The following is a 22,571-nucleotide window of genomic DNA, read 5'->3' as shown; positions in this document are numbered from 1 at the left end:
CTCCGTCGGTCTCTTACAGCCTGGGAAGGAACCTGGCAGCCCCGTTGTTCCATATTAGCATGAGTTTCTGTGGATGTAAAGGCACTTTTTGGGATGATATCAAAACCTTTAGGTTATTATGGATAGCCAAAACCCCACAAATACGCAATTGAAAAATGTCCATATCCAGTAGACAGTTGTGGTTGCATTACTACGTTGCAAAGCTGCAAAATGACGGAGGCGCATAGGTGCCGAACGCACAACAGAACTGGAATTCCCAGTGGAAAACCCCACCGTTTTCAATAGGGACAATGGAATTGCAAACAGGGGACGTCAGTGGCAACCAAAGCTATTCTCGTCCCTAGAGATGGGCAGGAAATATAGAGACTGTTTCCCCAGAGGTTTAGCCCTAAGTGCAGTTCCACTGGGATAGGCTCTCTTTGGTGGACTGCCACTGCATTGTGGGGTTTGCAGTTCAGGGCCACTGCGTTGTGGGGACACAACAAAGCAGTGGCAATGCACTATTGACTCAACAACGCACTGGCACTGTACCCTGGGCACCACAATGCAGTGGCACTGCACTAAGGTGCCCCACAATGCAGTGGCATGCAGTGCACAGCCTATAATACAGTGGCAGTGCACTAAGGGCACCCTGATGAAGTGGAACAGCACTAAGGACACTACAGTTTAGCGGTACGGCACAGCATTGCACTGCAAATCTCACAGTGCAGTGGCATGGCGCCAAGGATGCTACAACAGAGTGGCACCGCGCTGCATTTTAAACCCCAAAATTGGACTAAGGACCTCGTAACGCAGTGGCATCACATTAAGGACACTAATAATAAATAAAATAAAAGTTTTATTTATATACCGCAGCCTTCCATAGATCAGGGCGGTGTACAACAGTGAAAAATACATAAATCAACAAATCGCGCGCAAACAGTGCATCAAAGAAACAATAAAAACAATGAAAAAAATAAAACCCCAGTTAGCCCTTCCTCATGGCCACGGAAGAGGAGGGAGGCCCTAAAAGATGTTCATGGGGGGAATGCTTGATGAAATAAGAAGGTCTTTAAATCCTTCTTAAATTGGGCCAGGGAGGTAGTCGAGCGGAGCTCAGCGGGCAGCGTATTCCAGAGGGCCGGGGCGGCGATGGAAAACGTCCGCTTAGTGACGGAAGAAAGCCTAGCCCCTGGCACCTTCAGGAGTTGCTGCCCGGATGTTCTGAGGGTGCGGGACGGAATATATGGGGAGAGGCGGTCCTTCAGGTATCCTGGACCCAAGCCATTTAGGGCTTTATAGGTAATTACCAACGCCTTATATTGAGCTCGGAAGCGAATAGGCAGCCAGTGAAGATCTTTTAAAATCGGTGTTATATGGCTGGTCCTGGGAGCACCAGTGACCAGCCGGGCTGCCATATTCTGCACCAATTGTAGCTTCCGAGTTTGGTATAAGGGTTGCCCCATGTAGAGTACATTGCAAAAATCCAGTCTTGAGGTTACCAGAGCATGTACGATCGTTTCAAGGTCCCTCTGGGCCAGGTATGGGCGCAGCTGGCGAATCAGCCGAAGCTGATAACATGTGCTCCTGACCGTCGCACTCACCTGAGCAGTCAGGTGAAGCGACGAATCCAGAAGCACCCCCAGACTGCGCACGGAGTCCTTCACAGGGAGCGTGACCCCGTTCAGGACAGGTGGAACCACCGCCATTCCTGGACCAGGGGAACCTATCACTAGTACCTCCGTTTTCTCTGGATTCAGCTTGAGTCGGTTTTCCCTCATCCAGCCCATTACTGACTCAAGACAGGCCACGAGAGGAGAGACACCATCCCCAGTCACTGCATCAGTCGGAGACATAGAGAAAATAATTTGGGTGTCATCAGCGTACTGATAACCCCGCGCCCCATGTCTCCGGATGACCTCTCCCAGCGGTTTCATGTAAATGTTAAATAGCATGGGAGACAGAATGGCCCCTTGAGGGACCCCGGTTTTAAGGGGCCTCTCGTCGGAGCACACGTCTCCCAGCTGCACCATCTGGGACCTCCCAGAGAGGTAGGACCGGAACCACTGGAGCGCAGTGCCCCCGATTCCCACCTCCGCTAGGCGCCCCAGAAGGATACCATGGTCTATGGTATCGAAAGCCGCTGAGATGTCCAAGAGCACCAGCAGGGACACGCTTCCCCTGTCGATACCCAGACGGAGATCATCGACCAAGGCGACCATGGCCGTCTCAACCCCGTAACCCGCCCGGAAGCCAGTTTGAAATGGGTCTAGATAATCCGTTTCATCCAAGACCGCCTGAAGTTGGATTGCAACCGCCCTCTCGATCACCTTCCCCAAAAATGGCAGCAGGGAAACTGGCCGATAATTATTATATACCAGGGGGTCGAGGGAGGGCTTTTTCAGAATAGGTTTTACAATGGCCAATTTGAGTTCTGATGGAAATTGGCCCTCCCTCAAAGATGTATTAATAATCCGGCGTAACAACGAAGTTACCGCCGGTCCCCCCTGGGCCGCTAGCCACGAGGGACAGGGATCGAGAGAGCAGGTCGTCTTCCGAACTCTTCCGAGGATCTTGTCCACATCATCGGTACTCACCAACTCAAATCGATCCAGTACAATAGAGTCCACGGAGGCTCTGGACACCTCTACCCTAGGTTTTGCTTGAATGTCGGCGTTAAGACCTTCGCTTATCCGAGAGGTTTTATCCGCAAAAAAGTCGTTAAATTGGTCACAGCAGGCCTTAGAAGGTTCAAGGATCTGGTTCAGGGAGGGGGGGAGCTGAGTTAGCTCCCTGACCACCCTGAACAACTCTGCTGGACGCGACTCTGCGGACGCAATGCGGGCACCATAGAACGAGTTCTTTGCTGCTCGTATTGCCTCTCCGTAGTCCTCTAACAGTTGGTCTAGGAGAGCCTTGTCGTCTAAGCAAAGGTATTTCCGCCAACGGTACTCTAGCCGTCGCAGTACCCGCTTCCTTGCCCGGAGGTCTTCCGTATACCAAGGCTTACATTTGGAAGCGGGCCTGAGAGGGCGCTTAGGAGCGATACTGTGTATAGCCCTTGAAAGACCGGTATTCCAAATACCGGTGAGGGCATCAACAGAATCGCCGTCGCTACCAACCATGAGCCCCTCTAAGGCCTCTTGGAACCTTCCAGGTTCCATCAGCCTTCGAGGGTGGACCATCCGAATAGGTCCACCACCCCCGGGGGGGATCTGGGTAGAGACCTTGATTTTTGCCTCTACCAGGAAATGATCCGTCCATGACAAGGGGGAAATATTAACTATTTCCGCCCACGGATTTTCCGCATCCGAACAGAAGACCAAATCGAGAGTATTACCTGCACAATGTGTGGGACCCTGTATCAGCTGGGACAGGCCCATGGCTGCCATGGTTTCCATGAATTCCCGAGCCGCACCGGATGGAACATAGCTGGCCGCAAGAGGGATATTGAGGTCGCCCAGGACAAGAAGCCTGGGCGTCTCCAACATCAGCTCTGCGACCAACTGTGTCAGCTCGTTAAGGGAGTCCGCTAATGCACGGGGTGGCCGATACACTAACAGAATCCCTAGACTGTCCCTAGCCTTTAGGGTCAGGTAGATACACTCAATATGGGACGTCTGACGGATGTGGTTCCTGATGAGGGACACGGTGTTCCTATGTATCAAGGCCACACACCCCCCCCGCCCACCTAACCTGCGCTGGTCCTTCACCGAGAACCCGGCAGGCAGGGCCTGAGCCCACACAGCATCCCCTTCAGGCCCTAGCCAGGTCTCGGTAATGCAAGCCAGGTCACACTTTGAGTCCTCCACAAGGTCGTGGAGGATGTGGGTCTTGTTGTTGATTGACCTGACATTGCACAGGAGCAGTGACAGGGTTTGTGGCACGGTTGGAGCGACCCTCAGGTTCCTTTGGTTGGGAGGGGGACCGGAAGGAGGGATAGATATGATGCATCGATCCCTCCTTCCCCTGGAACGTAAGCCCCTTCTCCCACCGCCATACCTCCCCTTGCCCCACACTACCTCGATAGGAGCTCCGCTCAACACGATGTTATCCCTTCCCTCCCCAGCCTGTGCATTCCCCGCCACCAGTTCCTCCCCCCATCCCACCGTGGCAATATAAAGAGCAGGGGTTTAGCCACCCCAGGCATCCCCTGCTCTAAGGGCTCGAACCCAGCCTCCCTAACCCACCTAAAAAACGCAGCTGCGCAGCTGCGCAGTTGCGCAGCTGCGCGCTTGCTCTCTGGGGAGCCGCAGATGGTAAGTCCTGGGCGGCTCCTCCGCGTGGGTGCGCAGCTGCGCAGTGTCCTCCAAACACGGAGGACCGTCCAGCGGCACGGCGGTGGCCCCAGCTACAACGCAGTGGCACTGCAACGCAAACCCCGACAACGCAGTGGCACTGCACCAAGGACCCTGCAACACAGTGGCACAATTGCGGAGTGGTGGGAGCATCAGTTCTATCCTCAGAGGAACTGAAACCAAGAAGGGAAGTTGCTAAATGTTTTCTGGAAAGTCCTAGGAAGATGGAAGGAACGTTTGCCTTTATTCATTCCTGGGTCGGAAAACTGGTTTCCCCGGCGGTTGGGAAACCGCGGCATCCGGAAGAAGAAGAAGAAGAGACCAAGGAGGATCTTGTGTGTATGTTTTTCTCTCTCCTGGGGTTCAAGGGACTGGAAGCGCTGTGGAGGAATTATTTGGAGGAAACATTGGGATTTTGGGATGAACCTTTTTGTTCTTTGCAGAAAATGGGCCAGTTCTCAGGAAACACTATTTCCTGTACGGAAAACCCATCTGCCACTTCATTCTTAAAACATACCTTTTTCTCTACAGACTAATTCATAGTATCCTAGAGTTTGAAGGATCCCAGCCTCCCTTGATCTGGAGAGTATGATCCTCTCGATGCAGCTGAGAACCACATTGGCCTTTCCCGCTGCAGCGCCACGCTCTTGGCTCACATTCAGCCCCTTCCATCCTTTTCGCGCATCCTGCTTCCAAACCCAGTGCCAACCATCCTATCCTTTTCTCTGCCTAGATGTCGCGCGTTGCTTTTATCCCCGAAACCCTGCAGGAAAATACAGTGGAAGGATACTTGTAGTTTGCCCACAGATGCCAGGCTGAAATGTCTGAGGTTGTTTGACATCCCTAGAAAGTATTACATTTGATGTTAATGAGGTTAAGAATTGAGTGGGATGGAGGGTTAGATTGGGCTTTGCAATCCAAGCCGTCGGTTTCTGATATTTCTTAATGCTAAAATTGCATATATATGGCCACAAGGCTCTTTTGTAGTTCAAAGTGGGGCCTTGGAAAAGGGGGGAGAGGATGGATGTTTTCTGTGATGATGATGAGTGATCCCTGCTTGAGTCTTGGGTGCCTCCAGGGGAATGAATGAGATCGAGAGACCAAGGAGGGACGGGAGCCGAGTGCGAATGCCCCGAGAGGTTTTGTGTAAGTATTCGCAGGTGTCTCCTTGTCCCCCTTTGCTTCAAATGCAACCAAGGAAAGGGACCGCTTCAGAACAACGGTGGTCTTCGGAAGCATAGTTTCGTTCTTACTCCATGTTATTCTGCAAGCGCCAAAGTCGCTTCTTGCAAAGGCTCCACTGGCTGCCATTTCACATATATATATATATATATATATATATATATATATATATAATATTATGTATATTATATATACCCACACTCATCCCTCCATATCTGCGGATTTGATTTATCATGGATTTGATTAATATGTTCTCTCTAGGAATATCTGTGTCCTCCAATGCAGCTCTATGGTCAACTTTAACTAAATGTTGCACTGAAAGGCCTAGAGAGTCCTAGATACAATATTCTACTAGACCTTTGTAGCTCCTCTGGTGCAACTCTATGGTCAGTGTCTTTGTTGGACGTTGACCACAGAGTTGCGCTGGAGGACCTAGAGATGCCTAGAGAGGCGTCCTCTCAGGTCAAAACATGGCGTTTTTGTTATTTGCAGTGTTTCCATATTCATGGGGGTCTTGTGCCCCTAACCCTAGCCAACATGAAGGGACAAGTGTGTGTATATATATATGCGTGTGTGTGTGTGTGTGTGTGTGTGTGTGTGTGTGTGTGTGTGTATATCCAAAATTCAAGGTGCTTCTCATGACCTGTAAAGAAATCCCTTTTGCAACCTGAGCTCAGTTTGCAGCCATGGAAGTCAGCTGAGGACGAAAGGGGAAGGCAGGAGGAAGAGGAGGCCTTTAAAAAGCTTCTGGTGGCGGATGAATAGGGACCCTCCCTGCCAAATCTGGAGGGCATGTGATGCGCACCAGTTTGACGCATGTTTCCTTTTCACATTTTGATGGATCGATTTCTTGGCGAAGGGAAGGGGAGAGAAAGAAGGAAGGAAGGATGAGTCGCATGTCAAAACGGAGCCCACTTTCAGTAGGGAACAAAGGCCTTTTCTTTGGAGAACGGATATCTATCTCCAGGGTCCCTCGAAATCTCCATGCCTCTCTTGCTCCTTGCAAATGGTGCGTGGCGATCCCAGTTTCCCACAGCCGTCGCTCGCTATCCCTTTCTCCTATTGTATTATTTAAAAGTAGCATAAAGTACATGTATATTTCTTTGGGCGAGGAAGTGTAACCTCAGCCAAGCTGCACACCGAATGCCTTGGCCTCTGACCCGGGGCTGACGCAAGGCCCTCCTTTGTGTCCTTTTCTCCACTGGGCACATGGATTTTGGACGGCCGCTGTACCATTCGCCTACGCTGGCACCAAATGCCCGGGCGGCTTGGTCCTCGTGCAACAGCCCAATGCCAGGTGGCTCTGAAGAGCCCGCTGCTTGGCTGGAGTGCAAGAGCGCTCCTCCTGCGAGGGAAGGCTGCCTTGGAAGAGCCCCAATTCGTCATTCCACACTCTGCGCCGTGCGCCCCGAGGACCTGCGTGATCGCAGTTTGACACTAGCGCTTCTGATCTGCTTCGCCTTTCTTCTCCGCCCCGAAGCATTAAATCATATATTTCCCCCGTTGCTTTGATTCCCTCCGATGATGCCTCTTTGCGACAAGAAACCTGAGTGCATGAAAGGGAGCCGTTGCGGGTTCACAGAAGGGACTCTTGCGGCAGGTTTCCCCACAGAGTCAGTGGGGAGGGAGCCCAATGGTCGACTGGTCCAGCCCTTCCTCCGTCCATGGCCCACGTCTAGACCATCCCTGCCAGGCAGGCCAGTTTTAGGAAATCTCCACTGTCACATGAGACACCCTCCAAAAATGTGAACACTCTGGTATGGTTTACGCTTTCCTGGTATCGATGGGTGTATCCACACTGTAGGGATAATGCAGTTCGACACCGCTTTAGCTGCCATGGCTCCGTCCCAAAGAACCCTGGGATTTGTAGTTGAGCAGAGAAGGCCTTAAAGCCACAAATCCCAGAGTTTCATAGGATGCAACTATAGCACTTGAAGTGATATCATTGTTATTTCCACCTTGTCTATTTACCCTCGTTTTCCATGTTGGCGAGACCTTTTTCACTTAATCGGTGGAGTTTTGAGTTCCAAAAAACGCTGAGAAGGTTTCCTTAAGGATTAATTAATCCTTATCTGCTGTCAGATAATTCCTGGGTGAATCTCCCTCCGTTCGGCATCAAAGCAATTGAGCTCCTTTTCTTGCTGCCTCATCAGGGCTGTGATGCCAAAACCGCGGCCTCCAAAACACTGCGGTCCAAACTCATTTACCCTTCGATGCTTTTGAAGCTTCTGCGAGGGTTTTGTTTTTTGCACGTTCACGCTGTAATAAATCTCCAGCCGAGGCTCCCAGTGCGCAACATGTGCACAACCGCCCATTGTCCCAGTGTGTAAACTATCCTCTGGACCCTGTCAGGATGCGCTACGGAGGAAAGGAATGGTTTCCAGTTGGCAAAAGAGCCTCTGAATCACGTGATCCATTGAATTGATATGCAGAACACATTATACGGAAAGCAGGGTTAGGTTTGGAGGAAGGAGGCATAAGAACTGGAGGGAGACGCATTAGTAACCTAAGACCAGGGAAGGAGGAGGCCACATTTGCAAAAAATGACAAACACGGACAAGAAGGCGCACAAAAATAGATGGGAAACAAACCCCACAGTTGGTTTTTGTGGTTTTTTCGGGGGGCGATGTGTCCGTGTTCTAGAAGAGTTTATTCCTGACGTTTCACCAGCATCTGGGGCTGGCATCTTCAGCGAATGGTGGCATGGAAGAGAGTGGGGTGCATATATATACATACATAGCCAGGGTCACACACTCTGAAGATGCCAGCCCCATATGCTGGTAAAACGTCAGGAATAAACTCTTCTAGAACATGGACACATCTCGCGAAAAACCCACTAAAAACTATGGATGCCGGCCATGAAAGCCTTCGACTTCACAAACCCCAGAGTTCTTCCCCAGCTCTTTTTGGACTCTCTTTAAATACAGTGCTCTTAAGAACACATGGGAGATACGGGCAGCATCTACACTGCAGAATTCATGCAAATGGAACACACTTCCGAGATCATTTCCAAATCCATTTCCAAGAGCCAAACACATTTCTAAGTCCATTTCCATGATCCAAACGCATTTCCAAATCCACTTCCAAGGTCCAAATGCATTTCCAGTATCGTTCCCAAGACGTCGCTTTCACCCTGAGACTCTTCCCCTTTGCCCTGAGACCTGAGAAGCCGACTCAGGAGTAGAAGTCTGACCCAACCCTGTGCCAAGTGCAGGTGGCATAGAGCACACACTTCAGCAAAACAGTCCCTGCGTGGTTAGGTCCTCCTTGATGTTGTTTCTCCTCTCTGCCCTCAAATCTTGCCCTGAGCTTCCAGGAAAAGCTTTGAAGGCCGGGAGCATGATGCTCCCTGCCTTCCTGCCCCCTTGGTGCCCCTTCGGTGCCCAAACCAGACTGACTCTTGCCCCTGGCGCCCGGCGGTGCCTTGCTCAGCGTGGGAGGCAGATCTTTTGCCAGCCACATGGGAGCATCCCTTTTGTCTGGACCATGATGATGCTCTCATTGCTGCTTCCAGAGGTTCCCCAGAGAAGCCAAAGCAAAACAAAGCAAAGCAAAGCAATAAAGAAATAACATTGGTTTGTCTAAAGTTGGGAAGAGGTTTCCACCAAGAAGCTGCCCGTCTGCCTGAACAACACTTCTCTGGGTTTGAAGCGGGTGTCATTTGGGACCTGTTTTTGGGAGAGATCTGGAATCCGCAACAACAGTGTTGGGAGTGTGTGTGGATCCACTCCGGGCTTCTAGTCCAAACTTTAAAGGCACTGTTTAAGGGAGAGAAACCAGGATGGCTCTCTGGTTGAAGACTTTCCTGACCTGTCATTTTATCTGTCACTTTAGTTATTGATAGCTGTTTTGGGCTCATAGCAAAGTACAACAACATCCAAAATCCACCAAACAATGATACCTTTACTCAGCTAACCAAGATGCACAAAAAACATGACATTTGCATCATGTATTTTATTAATGTTGTTAGATCCATAGAGTCAGAAGGGGCTCCAAGGGCCACTCAGTCTAACCTTCTGCCGCGCAAGAAGACACAACCAAAGGGTCTGCAACTTCAAGTCATTTCCAGCTTTTGGTGACACTGTCGCAGGGTTTTCTCGGCCAGATTTGGCCGGAGGGGTTTGCCATTGCCATCCTCTGAGGACGAGAGAGTGGGACTCGCCCAAAGTCGCCCAGCGGGTTTCCAGGACTGAGCAAGGATTCGAACTCTGGTCCCCAGAGTCACCGTCCAACACTCAAACCATGACACCACGTCGGATGGCACTGTGGGAAACGGGATGCTGGGGATGCCCATACTTTTGGGGGGCCTCTTTTATTACCCTCCAGTGCAACATGCGCCTAAACCTCTTGCAATGCTCAAGGGTGAGACAGAGGTGGAACACTGCATTGTTTTAACATGCGGCAAGGCAACAAGTGGGCAGCTGGGACTGATGCCTTGATAGGAGGGCTGCTTATCGCTCCAGTCATTGCCCTGAAATTGCAGACACACCTGAAAGCCTATCTGGGGACAGATCTGCATAGCTCAGGGAAAGCCACCTCCTGCACATTGTGTGTGATGCGCGCGCATTTCCCTGTTCCCCTTAGGTCATCAAATAAGAAGCCGGTTGCCACTTCCCATAGTCATCTAAGGAGGAAATGTGGTATGGGGCCTTAGCAATGGTGGCTCCCTGTTTGCTGGAATAGTCAGGGGGAAAAGGCAGCGGTTGGATGGGATCTTTCAGGAGAGGTGGATGGCATCTCTCTCCATGGCAGAAGCGGGTTGCAATGTTATGGAAAGCCAGCAAGGTTTGGCGGTTTGAGTATTAGAGTAGGAATCCAGGAGACCCAGGTTCAAATCCCGACTGACCCTGAACCAGCTACACTCTCTCAGCCTTAGAAGAAGGAAAGGCAAAAGTCCTTAGAATAAACCACCATTATGGCATTGTTGTCACTTGCAACAGATTTGCAGGGATCAGCAAAGATGTTGTGGCTTGACTGTCGTGGGCACTTTTGGGATGCCTCCACTTTTGGGGGTGGGTAGGTGGGTGCCCACCAGTGTCATGTGTGCGTAAACTCACCCTGGCCCCTTGCAAAAGTGCACAACGTTTAGGAGGAAGGGCGTGTGGTTTCTGCTCCGGCTGCGGCAGCATGTTTTATGCCGGGCGTGGCGCTGGGTTGTGCCTGGCTGGCATTCGCCTCTCTGCCCCACCTGCGCCACTCCTGCCCTCCCACCGCTGGGAATCGCCCACGATATAGAAAAGCCTTTTTAATTACCTTTGCCGTATTGGAGCTGCAGGAGGGATTTGGGGTTTTTATGCACATGGCGGGTAGAAAAAGGCAGAAGAGAAGCACCTGATGGGCTGCATTTTGGGGACTGGGGTGAACATGACTTTTGCAAAAGTCAAGGGACGACGAATACCAGCATCCACAACCTCTGGGCACAAAGACCCTCAAGGCCCTGAAAGGTCTCCCATTGAATGGAAATGTACAATAGCATCCATGGCCCACAACAGGGAGACCTTTATGGCCCCAACGCGAAACGCACAAAATGCTCATTGCAAGCTTTCGCAGCTCCTCTGGCTTCTTAATCAGGACGATTGTACGCAATTAAGAGATTAGCAAATAATTCCGTTAACAGTAATGTTCTATTTCATAGCAGTCACACAAGCATCTAGTGGGCAACTTCAGTCAGCCCAGAGGCACATTTGATTCATGTATTCTCTCTAGGGATTTCTAGGTCCTCCAGTGTGACTCTATGGTCAACTGTCTCCAAAGTTGCACCAAATGTCTAGAGAGAAACCTTCTCTAGGTACGTATTTGTGGGTCCTCCGGCACAATCCTATGGGCATCTCCTGGATAATGTTGACCCCAGAGTTGTGCAGGAGGGCCTAGCCTTTCCTTGGTTTTTCAATCACTGACTTGTTGTCATGGACTATATATATCACTGTCCCTATTTTACACATCCATCCCATCCGTATAAAAGCCCCAGGCCTATGGAATAGCGAACTTTAACCCATCAGTTCAAAAATCAAAAACCAGTTGGAAGGAAGGTGAGGATGAAAGGGGGAAAGCGGAGGAAAGAGAGAGAAACCGGGACATTTTAAAAGCACCTGGAAAGGTGGGAAGGCAGAGGATGGAGGGGAGCGTTGCTGCCAAAGCGGGATGTTCGGAGGGCTCAAGGCGGCCACAGGTGCCCAGTCTTGCCCCTTCTGCCTGCCTTTCCTTGTATCTCTGGGTTTATCCTCTCCTGGGAAAGCAGGGGGAAAGCCTTGGCTGGGAAAGTGAGCCAAGTGAGTAAGCAGGAGAGACTTCGCTCCAGGCCGAGGAGGGAAGGCAGGCGGCGGAGAATAAAGCCAGGGCCCCATCCCTTCCTCCCTCCTTCGCTTCTGATGACAGAAACAACTTTTCTTTGTCTTGATAAACAATGAGCCATCCTCCTTCAGAGCCTCTGGGCCTCTCTGGCTTCTTGTGGGTCTCTCTCAGGGCCCTTGCAGGGGCTGCTTGGCATCTCTGCCTCTCCCATGCCCTCTAACCACAGACCCATTGAATCCCGCCCTCCCACTTCCTCCGTTGCTTTTACAATGTCCTGAGTTCCTCTCTCCTCCTCCTCTCGCTTTAGCCCTTTCTTCTCAGCTTGCTTCAATTGCTGCAAACCAACTGCGACTTATCCATCTTGTGGAGGTGTGAGAAGACTTTTTGCCACCTTTGGCACGGCTGGAGACGGGTGCCAAGGCATCTCCATGTGCCAACTGTACCTGTGGCAGCTCATGCCGATGGCGGAGAACGGGGGGCTCAAAGGAACCCCTGGAAAATTGGGGGATATTGTGCCGAGAGAGAGGAGCACCTGGGTGACCTCTTGGCCACCGTCAGGCAGACCCTCTCATGTCCATGGCATCTTTGAAGGGTTGATCTAGTCCAACACGAAGGAACGCTCTGTCTGAAGACCTCCAAAGGCTGAGTGCCCCAGCCTCTGAGGCCACCAAAGGGCCCCAAGGGCCACCTCTCCATCCCCTTTCTGCCATGCAGGAATACACTGCGAAGGTGGCATGGGAGGAGGTGCCCTGGAGATGGGCAAGAGCATTTCTGGGATTCCCTAGATGGTTCAGTTGGGTGCTTCTCTATGTCTTCACTGCTTCCACTGGGATATTCAGAGTCTCCTCTTGGACTTTGTTGTTGTTGTTGTTGTTGTCGTTGTTGTGTGCCATTGAGTCATTTCCAACTCATGGTGGCCCCAAGGTGACCCTATCCTGGGGTTTTGTGAGGCTGAACGCAACTGACTCACCCAAAGCCACCCAGTAGCTTTCTATGGCTGAGCAGAGATCTCCCAGAATCATAGGCTGCATCCGCACTGCGGAAATAATGTAATTTGATGGTGCTTTAACTCTCAATGCTCTATCACTGTACAAATGTTGGCAAGAAAACCCCATGACAGGTTTGCCTTAGGGTTGCCATAGGATGGAAACACACAACAAGAACAAGAACAAGAACAAGAACAACAACGACGAGATGCTTAGCCTTCTCTGACAGAGAGCCCTGAAACTCCAAACCCAGACTCCAGAGCATGGAAGTGGCGTCAAACTGTGTTAATGCTGTGGTCTGGATGCAGCCAAAGTCCAGCACTTAGGCCACTAGAAGGGTCAGTGGCCAACTGACCGGGGAACAGGGGAGCTATAGTCCAACACAGGACTTGCCCAAGCTGTTACTCTAGGATTGTACTGAAAGGCCTTAGTCCTCAGGAGGAACATACAAAGGCCACACTTTTTTGCCCAGAGAGGAAGATGACTTAATTAGAGGTGGCTTAATTAGAAATCCTATTATTAAAAGGTTCCTTCCGGATCCGGCTGTCGCATCGGGAAGAGCAAAGGGGGCACCTCAGGCAGCAACCGTTGCTGGGAGGGAGAGTCTGGGGATGGTGGGACATGTAGTCCAATCCATCCGAGAGACCGCCCTTATCTTAGGCAAGATTTACATCTTTAACATATACAGTGTGTGTGTGTGTGTGTGTGTGTGTGTGTGTGTGTGTGTGTAGAGAGAGAGTCCACTGTTGGACTTTGTATATTGTGACAAGTATATTGTGCATTTCGGTTGGCCAATAAAAGTATCAGTGAGGGATATACGCTTGTCCTCCATATTCACCAGGGTTAGGGGCACAAGATGGAAAAACCGCAACTAACAAAAACGCCATGTTTTTACCTGAGAGGATGCCTCTCTAGGAATCTCTAGGTCTTCCAATGCAACTCTGTGGCCAATGTCCGACAGACACTGACTATAGAACTGCACTGGAGGAGCTACAAAGGCCTAGTAGAGTATCCTCTCTAGGAATCTCTAGGTCCTCCAGGGCAACTCTGTGGCCAACGTCCGACAGACACTGACTATAGAACTGCACTGGAGGAGCTACAAAGGCCTAGTAGAGTATCCTCTCTAGGAATCTCTAGGTCCTCCAGGGCAACTCTGTGGCCAACGTCCGACAGACACTGACTATAGAACTGCACTGGAGGAGCTACAAAGGCCTAGCAGAGTATCCTCTCTAGGAATCGCTAGGTCCTCCAAGGCAACTCTATGGTCAGTGTCCGACAAACACCGATCATAGAGTTGCACCAGAGGAGCTACAAAGGCCTAGCAGAGTGTCCTCTCTAGGAATCGCTAGGTCTTTCGCTGCAACTTTTAAAACTGACCATAGAGTTGTATTGGAGGACCCAGATATTCCTAGAGGAAACATTAATCAAATCCGTGAATAATCAAATCTGCAAATACCAAAGCTGAAAATTTGGAGGGATGAGTATATATACATATATATAGAGAGAGTGAGAGCCAGGGTGGTGTAGAGGTCTGAGTGTTGGACTACTACAACTCTTGGGAGCAGGGTTCGAATCCCCGCTGAACCATGAAACACAGTGTGAGACTTGGGAATAAGCCCCACTCTCTCAGCCTCAGAGGACGGCAATAAAATAACTTGCTAAGAAAAACCCATGACAGTGTTTGCCATAAGTTGGACATGACTTGAAGACGCACAGCAGCAACGGCAAATGCCACATCCGAGGCAGGAGGCCATGCTGTCTGGGGGATGCTGGGAGATGCAGTCCCTGCTGCAGATACCCTCCCTGCCCTCTGTGGCGCCCCTGCCCTGAGCGGTGCCCTAATGGCCCTGTGAACGTGGGCAGAGGGCCGTTCTCACAGGGCTGGCTCCCTCCTGGGATGGATGCTCAGGGGAAGGAGGTGTATCAAAGCCGAATGCTGCCACTAATTTCCCCGGCGCAGTATCTCCCAAATTAATCTCTCCTTCTTTGGCTTAATATATTACATTTCCCTGCAAGACGGATTCCAGAAAAGGCAGCGAGACGGGCAAGGTTCAGCCGGGAACCGCAGCAAACGGTCCTGCCCAAGTGCTCACCTGGGCGGCGCACCTATCGCCAGCGGTGGGGATGAGGGGCTTTGCAGTCAGATAACACCCCAAAGGCCCCTGTGTTCAAGTTAAGGCCTCTGCATTAACCTAAATTAGCCCCATTTCCCAAAGTCAAAGGAGAATGCAACGGATTATTATTATTTCATTCTCTTATGAATGGAATATTCTCCCAATATAGGGATTCAATGGGTCCCTGCTGCGCATGCGAATCCTCACCCTCATCTACACCTCAGAATTAATGCACTTTAATCCCATTTTTAACAGCTGTGGCTCCATGCTGCAGGATCCTGGGGCTTGTCATTTTGTGAGACATTTAGCCTCCCAGGTCAGGATTTTGGCAAACCCGACAGTGGCTTTTCTTGGCAAGATTGGTTCAAGTCTGTCCTCCGCGTCTGAAAAAGTGTGACTTTACACTGCGAGAATAATGCTGCTTGACACCACTTTATCTGCCACGGCCCTGTCCTACAGAATCCTGGGATTTGTAGTTTTGGGATGCACCATTTCAGCAGAGAAGGTCTTGTAAAACTACAAATCCCAGGAATCTATAGGATGGCGCTAGACTGAGAAAAGGGGTGTCAAACTGCTTTTGTTTCTACAATGTAGATGCATCCTAGATAGCTAGGATAGGATAGCGTAGCGTAGCCTAGTGTAGCATAGCATTGGATAGGATAGCATTGCATAGCATAGGATAGCATAGCATAGGATTGCATAGCATAGGATAGCATAGGATAGGATAGCATTGCATAGCATAGGATAGCATAGCATAGGATTGCATAGCATAGGATAGCATAGGATCGCCTAGCATAGGATAGGATGGCATTGCATAGCATAGGATCGCATAGCATAAGATAGCATAGCATAGGATTGCATAGCATAGGATAGCATAGCATAGGATAGATAGATGTTGTTTTCTTCATCCTAAAGAGAGGTCCCTATGGGTGGGACTGGATGGCCTTTGGGGATCCCTCCCCATTCTAGGACTCTAAGTCAGAGAGAAAAGGCCCACCTTGCAGGGCTGACGTAAGGACCAGGGTTGGGTAACAGGTGCAAATACCACTCTTAAATACACCGAATAGGACAGAATGCTCCCTGCAAATAGGACTTTATTATCTCCCATCTCCCGCTAGCGGCTCTCTCCATCCCACGGAGGCCTTGCCTGGATTAATGGCCCTGGCGCAATCCGTGGCACACGCGCTTGGCCTGAAATCGAATCCGGAGCACCTCCCAAAAGCAACAGTGGAGGGCTACCCAGCCTCTATCAAAACCCCTCCATAGAAGGAGGCCCTCAAGGCCTCTCTTGGTCCCATGCTCCATCTGCTCCCACTTCCAAGAAGGGCCTCCGAATGTTCAACCAAAATCCAACCCCTTGTAAATTAAGACCTATAACTTCCCTCGACTTGGAAACTATGCCTCTATTAATGCCGCCTAAAATAGCATTAAAGTGAGGTGTCCCGAACTGAACATCCTTCTCCAGATGAAGCCTGATATAGTGTGACTATTCCTTCCCTCCACTTGGAAACTACATTATTCATGCAGCCTAAAATAGCATTCGCCTTCTTTGCTGCGGCATCACACTCCTGGCTCATGTTCAGCTTACGATCCACAATAACCCCAAGGCCCTTTTTGCATGTCGTACTACTGAGCCAAGTATCCCCCATCCTATAAGTTTTGTAATCCCTTCTCTGAACCTGCTCCAACTTGTCGATTAACCTTCTTTAAACAAGGTGCCCAGAACCGAACCCAGGACTCAGCGCGGAATATAGTGGGACTGTTCCTTCCTCCGACTTGGAAGCGATGCCCCTATTAACGCAGACTAGAATAGCATTCTCCTTCCTTGCTGCAGCATCACGCTCCTGGCTCACGTTCAACAATAACCCCAAGGCCCTTTTCGCATGTAGTGCTGCTAAGCCAAGTATCCCCCATCCTATAGGTTTTGCTCTCCATCCCTCTTACCATCCTTGCCTTTCTTGTCCATTATCCTTCTAGAACCGAACCCAGGACTCCAGAGGAGGCTGACTGGCCCTAAATCCAGACATCCAGAAGAGAACCATAGAGCAACAATGCTGATGCTCACCTGGCACCATCCTCCTTCTTCCTTCTCCCTGTTTTTGGGGGGGCCGCAAGAGACCCCTAGGCCTCCGCCTGCACCCTTGGCCTCCGAGGGAGGGATGCAACTTAAATAGGGGGGCAAACCCCACGGCTCCCACCCTTTTCCTTTCCTTCAGGGACTGCAGCCAAGTTGGAATCCCAGTTGGGAGCCAAGAAGTTGTCAAGAAGAGGAGGTTTCGGCTTACCTCTCTCTCTTTCGCGGCCGGAGCAGGACGGTCGGCTGCAGAGGGTCCAAGGGGCCAAGAGGTCAAGTGCAGAAGAGGAGGCCAGTGTTGGCCGGCGGATGGCAAGCGCCCGACAGAGAGGTTCAGGGAGGCGCAGGGAGGAAGGAAGGAGGCGCTCTTTGAGTCCCGGGAGGCGCTGAAGGCATCTGGCCAGGCAGACGAGCCGGGAATTATGATATCAGCGCCTGCTCTTTGCCTTGGGCAACCCTGCCTTTAATAAAAGCAAAGGGGAAAAAGGAAGGAAGGAAGGAAGGAAAGGGGGAGAAGAGGTGACTAAGTCATCACAGAGGTGCACTTCGTCTTCCCTTTTCCTCTCCTGCCAGTTTTATATTCTAGGTGCCACTTGAGAGGCACTGCTCTTATCGCCTTTGTTTATGCTCCAATGGTGTCTTCCTGCATGGCAGAAGAAGAGGGTTGGACTGGATGGCCCTTGGGGGTCCCTTCCGACTCTAGGATCCAATGTATTCCTGCATGGCAGAAGAAGGCAAAGCCCTTGGGGGTCCCTTCTGACTTTAGGATTCTATGTATTCCTGCATGGCAGAAAAGGGCTGGACTGGATGAACTTTAAGGGTCCCTTCCAGCTCTAGGAGTCTATGTAATCCTTTATGGCAGAAGAGGGTTGGACTAGGTGGCCCTTGGGGGTCCCTTCCGACTCTAGGATCCTATGTATCCCTGCATGACCCTAATCCAGGTTGACCCCATATTGACTGCCATGGCCCAATGCTAAGGCATTCTAGGATTTGTCGTTCTGTGAGATGTTTAGCCTTCTCTATCAGAGAGTGCTGGTGCCACAACAAACCCCACATCCCCAAACTCCATATAGCATGGAGCCATGGTAGGTAAGCTGGTGTCAACCTGGATTATTTCTACATACATCATTATGCACTGTGCGCGAAAGGGCTATCCAATTAATTAGCTTAATTGGTTAATGGAGCGGTTAATGAACTGGATAAAACCATTAAAAGGAACTCTCTGGATAAATTCACTGAAAGAAATTCTAGTGAATGCAAATGTCTTTCCCCCCTCCTCTGGTTTGGTCCTTTGGGTGCTAAAGTGCAGCTTGGCTGGTTTACTTGAGCCCCTCGAAAGCCAGTCGGAGCACTACAACGCGTTTGCCTCTTTGGACTTGTGCAAAATAAGTGCCCGAGAGTGTGCAAATGCGAACCCAGGCTCCGTGCCGCTTTTGCGCACCAGGCCTGCCAGCGCCAGGCCTGTCGCAAGGAGGCCCGAGAAGTGCTTTTGGCGTACAAGGGTCAATTAACCTGTTTGTGCAGCACTTTGAAGACGAGCAAAATCCCTGTTTAATTGCCGCCTGGGATAATGAGCCAAAGGCAGCCTCTGCTGCCAACGGAGAGGATGAACTCCTGCCCCGATTGCGCTTTATGGCAATGGCGGGAGAAGAGCCAAGCAGATCCCAAACGGAGATTACATCAAGGGACCGAAAGCCGCGTTTGATCCCAGTGATCCCACTCCTCCCAGTTTGGGGTGTGGGCTGGGCGTGAGAGAGAGAGAGGAGGATGGGAAAAGGCAAGGCAACGGATCGACTTCGCAAGGTTCACCAACCAAGATCCCTCCCATAAGGACCCTTTTGACAATGTCCCAGGGACTGGTGCCCTATTTGTACAATTTTGCCATGGTGCATTTTGGTCTTTTGATTTTTGGCGCAGAAAGATGCATCGTTGAATATTTCCGCACAGAAAGACTCACATGGGGTTGTTTTGCACCGCTTTTCCTGCGGAGAAGCAGCGTTTCTACGAAGGAAGCTGCTTTTTCCGCGCAGAAAGTAACATTTTGTATGAGGCTGGTTTGCTCAGAAAATGGCATTCCCTGCGCAGAAAATTGTATTCCTGCGCAGAAGGCCGGTTTTCCATGAAGAATATTTCCACCGAGGAATATTCACACGGGGTTGTTTGGCACCACTTACTCCGCGGAGATATAGTACTTCCGCATAGAAATACCATTCCCTGTACAGAAAATCCCCGCGTGTGATTCATGCGTGAATTTTGCACGTAAAAAGTCCCGAACTGGGAAAATTTTGCCGTTCCAGCATTCTTCTTCTCATGCTGGTTTGCCTTCCCTAAACCATGGTTTACATAACATTTTGGACTATTCTTTCCCTGGAACCAGCACTTTTAGGGGCACTGCTTTGGAACAAAGCTGGCGCTGTTTTGGCGGGGGGCTGTCGGGGGGACGAGGCGGCCGCCTCGCTGCAGCCGTGAGTGGCCTGGGATCCAGGGTTTGCTGGGATCCCTCCGGGGGAGAGACACCTGGCGCAGCACCCTCCAAGCTCTGCAGGATTCGCAGTCAGGGCTTGCCCTTTATCTCCTCTGCAATGTCTGCAGGGGAGGCACGCCTCGCATTGCTCCATGCGCTCCTTCTTCGCTCCCTCTTTGCCTCCACGCCTCACACTGCAGCACTTGGGGGCAAAAAAGATTATTCGGGGGGGGGGGGGAGTGAACATTATTTGTCAGTCCTGGGGGGCTGGGGGGGTCACTTTGCCCCCTCCCCACCACATATATAGGGCTTTCCTATATAGTGAGGGAAGGAAGGAGAGAGAGAGACGGAAGGAAGGAAAGAAGGAAGGAAGGAAGGAAGGAAGGAAGGAAGGAAGGAAGGAAGGAAGGAGTAGAAAGGTCACACAAAGATCGGGGGAAATGCACACCAAACATGTCTCTATTCGTAGTACTCATGAATACTCATAAAGGTATTAAATCAGGGAACCTACTCGCCAACAAAATACATACAAATCTTCAGGTTATATTTTGTAGAACGTATCCATGTTTAAATTTTAAATTTGGTGCTGAACTGAGTTTAAGTCAAGAAAGAAGAAAAGCAGAGAAACCCCCCTCTCCTCCCCAGCGTCCAGAGAGGTTCCCTTGGGGCTTCCAGCTGGGTCCCTTGCCATCCCTGCCCAGTTCGGGCCCCAGAGATGGAGCTGCTTCCCTGGGCCCCAGGCCTGGTTCCAGGAGGCGGCCCTTTCCCGACTCCTCTTTGCCCGGCCTTTGTGCTCTTCTTGTTCTCCTTCTTCTGCCGAGGGCTGATGGGGGACCTTCAAAGGACCCTACAATTTGTTACTTTCTCAGTAAAAACTCTTTATGGCCCGGGTAATTATTGTGATTAAACGCCTGCCAGGCGGGTGATGCCAGCCCTGGTTCTGCCCTGCCCAGGCTGCTTTTTCTGGTGCGACAAGTGCACTTAGCTCCCCACAACAAAGGGCTCTGCTCTGCCCCTTCTTCCATCTTCCGGCCAGTGTCTGCCAGTCTGGGATCCTTAACAGGGAACTTGGCCGGAAAGGGCATCCGTCACCGAGACTTTAGGATACACACTTTGTCAGGGGGAGGAGAGGAACTACAACTTCCAAAATCTCATCCCTTCCCACCGTAAATGCCATCATGGTGTATTCTTAGGATTCATTAGTGCCAGTGGGCATTAAGGCTTCACTGCAGGAATGCCAACGTCTCTGGAGTAAATCTTGCCAAGGAAGCTCAAGGAAAGGGATGCCAAGTGTCAGGGTTGGCTTCAAAATACACTGCAACCGCAAATGATGTATTGCGGCAGAAACAATCCTGATGAATCCTGTGCCATCCTACTTTTCCGTCTGCCTTTAAAACATCACACAATGCGGTGGCACTGCACTACGGACCCCACAATACAGTGGCCCTGCAATATGCAGACCTCAATGTGGTGGCACTGCTCTACAGAACCCCCTCACGCACACAATACAGTGGCACGGCACTACAGACCCCACAATGCAGTGGCACGGCACTATAGACCCCACAATGCAGTGGGACTGCACTGCAAAACCACTCTGCTCTGCTGTCAGTGCTGGCATGAGGATTCTGTGGGCTTTAGTATAAAGAAAAGGGGGGACTTCCTCAACTGTCATAGCTGGCATGGAGATTCTGGAGCTAGAGTCAAAAGGCAACTTTCTTCAGCTGGAATAACTGCCATGGGGATTGTGGGGGCTGCAGTCCAAAAAATGCCACTTCCTCCAACTCTGAAGACAGCCTTCCTGGGCCTGGTATGGCAGCCAAGCTCCTGGGTACTTTCAGGGCTGTTTTTGGGTCGGAGAGGCATGACCGGAGGGAAGCACCAGGTGCAGGAAAACGGTGGAGGGGGCCGCTTGAAACCCACCCACCCAAAATATGAGAAGAGTGATTTATGACGGCAGTGCTTCATGCAAGAGCAAAGGCAGGGATCGCCCCCCTTCTCCTCCTCCTCCGGCGGGGAGAAAACCCGCTCCGGGGGACGTGCGGCAAACGTCTGCCGAGTGGGGAAATCCTCCTGAATTCCCTGCAAGTCCCATCAGGAGGACGGCCGGCCCCATAAGCAAAGAACGAGGGGCAGGTATTTTCTGTATTTCTTTTATGGGGAGGAAATCCTTCCCTGCCCAGGCAGGATCCAGGTTCAAGAGCGGCTTTGTCAATATTGCCCAAAGGCACACAGTATAAAGGTTCAGGCTCCAGCTCCCATCATCCCCAGGCCAAAGGAGAGTGGAAGTGGCAGTCCTGGGCCCACACAGGGGCAGAGGGTTCCTCCAAGGAAGGCCAGACCAATGCAAACAGAGCAGAGATACAGCTTCCCTCCTTCTGGCCACTGGATCCCTGCAGATGGCACTGGGCACCTTTTGGCCACTGCCTCACAATATTGGCTTTTCCTTTTCCTTTTCAAGCCAGTTGTCCCCTATCTTAGATTTGGGCATTTCATTTTATTCCCTGCCTACTTTGCATTTCTTCCTTGTGCAAAAGTGTGTAAATATTCGCCCTTCCGTCGACATTCAGGCCTCCTCTTCTAGCCAAAGACTGAACCTAGTTGCCACGCTCAGCTTTCACTTCTGGTGGATCTGGCCATATTTGACAGCCACGTTTCACACATTTTTTGGAAATGGGGGAAGATCCTTCCCTCTCTCTCTCTCTCTCTCTCTGTATAGATATATATTGTGTGTGATGAAAGGTGTAAGAAGCACCCCATAAAAGTGCCTTTAATGGGGCCCGGCCCTGGGAGTGCTAATTAATGCCCATTAAAGACGGGTTATTTTGGGCACCTGGCACATGATCAGTGCATGCCAACCGCCACCCGGCCTGTTTGGGCACTCCGGCCCTGGCTCCCTCCCTCTGTAAAACTGGGTGAATCAGGGCTCTTAACTCCTGGTCTTTCACCCTTTTTTAAAACTGATTCGCTCCTGGGACAGAAGGACCAGTTTATGGGGTGCCAGGAATGTCTGAGAGAATGGGGTGGGGAATTCGGGACGAATGGGTGATTCGGGAATCGGAGTCCCAAAAAAGCCCAGAATTGCATTCTAACCCCTGGAAGAGAAGAAAGCGTGCCCCCTCCGTTCTCTTCTCCTCACAAAAGCCCTTCTTCATTCCTTAGGGTGAGACTTAGTATTGGGGTTTG

The sequence above is a fragment of the Sceloporus occidentalis genome, unplaced genomic scaffold (assembly GCF_023333645.1).
Source record: "Sceloporus occidentalis isolate IW3139 unplaced genomic scaffold, rSceOcc1.0.p SCAF_21, whole genome shotgun sequence".
Classification (NCBI taxonomy): Eukaryota; Metazoa; Chordata; class Lepidosauria; order Squamata; family Phrynosomatidae; genus Sceloporus; species Sceloporus occidentalis.
This window is presented reverse-complemented; position numbering follows the sequence as displayed.